The 4,816-nt window shown below is 35.8% G+C and overlaps 1 pseudogene; it reads right to left on the reverse strand.

Moving 5' to 3' along the window:
- Nucleotides 1-4,385: 4,385 nt before the first annotated feature.
- LOC126767220 (small nucleolar RNA U3) lies at nucleotides 4,386-4,587 on the reverse strand (annotated as a pseudogene).
- Between the last annotated feature and the right edge of the window lie 229 nt (nucleotides 4,588-4,816).

The following is a 4,816-nucleotide window of genomic DNA, read 5'->3' on the forward strand; positions in this document are numbered from 1 at the left end:
TATAATATTTTTGTAAATATTGTATGTATCACCTCACTTTAATTTTTCCCATGAATTTTGTATACTGGTATGCCACTTTTTAATTATTTTGCCGCTTGAATCTTTTTTTTGTTTTTTTTTCCAAATAGTGCCTTTCTTTGCGGCTCGAAGGACCAATGTTTAGGTAGCTGCGCACTTCACTTTACCCGTAAGACACTTACCACTTTCTTTTACCTTTTGTCTTAAATAAAACACTAGGCTTCGGTTGTGTTCAATTGAATTAAAGGTTATTATTTCCGAAATTGCAAATAGGATGTATGTATGTATAGGATTGAACATCCGTTTTAAAGTATATTAAGCACACTGACGATAGGGCAGGCGACGATCGAGATAGCGAGAATCAAGCGGCGATGCGTTTTCTTCGTTTGTAGCTCAAAACGAGACTGATCTTAAACTTTTTAGTTGACCCTTTTCACCCGTGTGGTATGTGTTTGCGTGTGTGGATGTCCTCTCGCGTGTGGGTAGTGTTGATGTGTGGGTCCTGTGGAATGTAGGTTCTTGGTGTGTGGTGTATTGGTGGTGGTGGTGTATTCATGTAGTGGCATTAGGGGGGGGCGGCTTATCTCATTTAGCCACGATATGCAAAGTATCGAGTACCGATAAATTTTTATGCGTATTAGATGCGCGTACATTGAGCATAGGGCGCATCTCTATTTTTTGTGATGCTCAAATTTGTGATAATGGCCGAAGAGGAAGTGTAAGTAAAAATATTTGTTTATTTTTATTTAATAAAGAAATTAAAATTTCTTTCATATCTGTATTTGTTATTGCAGTGATAAAAAGTGGGTACATGCGTGGAAAACCATGCTTATTGACGTAGGGCTATCCCATGAGGAAGATTTTCGATCGAAACGAAAAAAGCGTTCGGTTCTTTGGGAACAAGTGCTCCGGGAGATGAAAGCAGTAGCACCAGAACTTCCGTTTTCGCGCGATGTTGTAACTAGGAAGTTCTTAAACTTCATGGTCACATATAAGCGGATAAAAAAACGAAACAACACATCGGGCAACGACTTGGGAATTCTTTGAGCTGTTTGACAACGTGTACGGGAGTAGAGTGGATATCACCGTACCGGAGGAAATTCTAGATTCCTCTCTACAATACTCAAACGAATATAGTTCCGAGTATGGTACTAATAGTTCCAGTGGTGCTAGTGAGCCTCCTCCAAAACGGGCGCGGTGTGAAGTTTTGAATTTTTTGCGGACAGAAAGTATGCAAGATAAAGAAGTTATGAAGGAGTTTCTAGAATGTGAAAAAGAGCGCCTAAAAATAGAACGAGATAAAGTGGAGGAGATGAAGAAAATGCCGAAGCTTAGGACAGATTGAACCATATATAAAACTTTATTTATAGCACTGGGTAATCAAAACCATAAATGTGCTCACAAGTGTACCTTAATATGAAGTAATAAATTGAATGTGTATAAAAGATGTTCCTGAATATGAAATACAATCCATAGTTAAGTTTGTTTACTATACAAAGTGTTGCATCGAGCTTTATTTAAGCAGAAAATAATGTTACTAGCCTGTTTCTATTGTTCTTAGCTTCAGCAGATGTTTGCTCTGTATTGGCTGACGAATTAACAAAATATTGAGTGTCAATATCATCATTTTCGGGAGATTTTTCATTATTGATAATTAAATTATGGAGCACTAAACACGCCAATATTATTTGTTTAGCAATTTTTAAGTTTTGAACATCAACATAATTCAAAATGCGAAACTTCTTTTTTAATATTCCGAAAGCTTGCTCTATATGTACATACTCTAGTCGAACTTAAAACAGTGTTAAAACGTATTTGTTCTGGCAACAAATGACCATTGTCTCTGAATGGGACCATCAGAAATGTTTCCAGAGGGTAAGCGGCATCGCCCAAAAGATGGCATTCTGGTGGAAAAGAAATTCTCCAATATCGCTTTCCTAAGTGGACTGTTCCGCCAAATAGAGGCATCATGGCAACGGCTGGGGTAACCTACAAAAGCTTCTATGAATCTGAATTCGCTATCTGCAACAGCCTATAAATATACAAATGAGTAAGTTTGTGTCAACTGCTATTAGTTATCTTACCTGAACCACAATTGAGCACGTACCCTTTCTGTTGTAATAGCTAATACCGTGCATAAAAGGTTGTGGGATTCGAATATGTGTTCCGTCAACACAACCCAATACAAAAGGAAACATACGCGCTCGGCTTGTCTCAAATAGCTCCATCATTATTTTTTGGCTAAGTTCTGTAGACGGAAATTTGATTAGCTGCGTTTTCAGCTGAGAAATCAGTCCTGTGGTTTTAACGAATGCCCTGTAAGTAGTACCACGGCCAAAGTTAAGGCGATCGCTAACTTCGCGAAAGCTGATTTGGTTAGCAAGCTTCCATACTGTCAAATAGAGGGCATTTTCTAAAGATATACCAGGCCAGGGCCAGGTCGATTACGAATACTCCATGAGGGCTTTAATAAATTGCACAGTTTTTAGAAAATTTAAATGTATTTAGTGTAAAAATAACTCATAATATTCAAACTTATCCTTAATCTTACATTAAATGTTGCAGTTTCCATCCGAAAATGTGAAAAAAATATGTCGGAAGGCATTTCTTTTACAACCTCCAGAAATCTTTTACATTTTGGTACATTTCTAACAACTTTTCCTTTGAACAGTCCAAGCAATGCCGCTTTTTGCTTTTTTCTCTTGTTTTTCAAATGATTTTTCCACTTTCACATAAATCTAAGAAATTGTTAATAAATAAATTTATATTCACATTTGCCGCCATAGCTATTGGTTGTTTTGAAAACAATTGTCACAAAATGTCAAAGTTGATACAAAGCAAATTGAAACAAAGCAGTAGGGTTGCATTGTTGATATTGTATAAATTCGGTATCGGTATCGCAACAATGCAAAGCAACATGCAACTTGGAACTCAGCCTTTGTTCGCTATTACTTTGGTTCGGATAGCGTCAACTCTGCACTAAGTTCTCGTGGTTATAGCTACAATAGCTATTATTGGTTTGAGTAATTTCATTATTTCTCCCTTTAATATTATTTAATTTACTAGTTTCGAACGTCCCTTGATTATATATTTTCCTATGATTGTATGAAATAGCACTTTTCTCGTCTAATAACCTATATTTTGAAAAGCTATTATACATTTGGAGTAAGGTATTTAATTTTAATATTTCTGCATCGATTGAAGATGTGCGAGTAGGTTTCCTCCGGTTGGTACTTCTGTTTCAAACGCTGTTGCGACTAGTTGCTGTTATTTGTCAGTTGTTGGATGCATCTTCCTGCTTCGCCGCTTAATTTTTCGTTTACAACGATTTGTGTAACGAACTCCTCCAAATGGGACTTATTATTACACAAGGAAAAACCTCTTTCGACGGCGCTGATGAAGAGAAGTTTTAAATAACGAAAGTGACTTATAACTTTATCGTCACTAAGAATGAGCTGCTGCGACTGCTAGTTATGTAGCTGTTGTTGTTGTTGCATTTGCTGCTGCAACTGTACCTGTTGCTGCTGCATGTTATTAATCACCTCCTCTTGTCTTCTTATTATTTGGGCAAGCTCCTCTGAATCCATTATGTTCCGGTTTTTGTCGAATCGCTTTTGTCGACTGTTCATAAGTTATTTTGCCGAATATTTTAATTAATTTAATTTTTCTTTCCAATTTTGAATGTTATTTTCTTAAACGCACTGTACGCAAATAGTTTAACCAAAATTTTTTATTTATTTTTATACACCAAAATAATCGAAATTTTATACTGGAATTATATACAGTTTGTAAGTTGCCACGAGGTTCGTAACACTCGGAAGAAAACGTCAAAGGAACGAAAAAAAATTATTTATTTATCACAGCAATATTATGTACATATATGTATGTATATTATGTATATTGCTGTGATAAATTTAATTTCTATTAGTAAGAAAAATATTTATTTGTATAGTATACGATGTTAAAAGGCATACATCTTCTATCCTATCTTGTGTATCTGCACATGCTCATATGAGTGTAAGGCAAAAGCTAAAAATCATAAATTGCGCAACTTTCTGGTGCTTCTCGCAAAAATCTGCGTCGATATGTATTCACGATCATACGTATACATACATACATATTTACGCATGTTTGTAGGCGAAGCTGCTACAGCGGCAAGGGGTGACAATCGGCGGCCATTACTTTACTTATGCCATAGAAATTCTATTGCTGCGAATATGGAAATGACAACGAAATAATGCAAATATGCATATTTCTAAAGGTCATTAATTTCTTTGAAGAAATGAATGATCCTGAGAAGTATGGTCTTAACTTTTCAACGGCCAATGCAGAGCATTTCAACCAAAAGGAATTTATTCATTAAAATCACCACTCAGAAGTCGTTTTATCCGTTGTAAGCGAAAGATTTTCGAAAAAACATCATTTCTAATATGCCACAAGACAAAATTAGAAATGAACTTCTTAACCTCACGCTGTCAGATAAAACGAAAATACTTCGTCATCGCGGGTCGATTTCCAAAAATGTAAATGAAGACTAACTACAGAAATGATCCTGTAAAGTATAGCCTTAATTTTTCAACGGCCAATGCAGAGTATTTCAACCAAAATATACGCAAAATAGTTGAGAATTCGCAGAAATGAAAGACAAACGAAAGAAAAAGAAGCATAACTTCAATAATGCACAAGCATACAAACATACACATGCGCAGCAGCAGCAAGGAAAGAGGTAACAATCAGCGATTCATTGTATATTTCTTTCATGCATAACCAAACCATAATTAGGACAACGCAATACAAG

Source organism: Bactrocera neohumeralis, unplaced genomic scaffold (assembly GCF_024586455.1).
Source record: "Bactrocera neohumeralis isolate Rockhampton unplaced genomic scaffold, APGP_CSIRO_Bneo_wtdbg2-racon-allhic-juicebox.fasta_v2 ctg4803, whole genome shotgun sequence".
In the NCBI taxonomy this organism is placed as follows: domain Eukaryota; kingdom Metazoa; phylum Arthropoda; class Insecta; order Diptera; family Tephritidae; genus Bactrocera; species Bactrocera neohumeralis.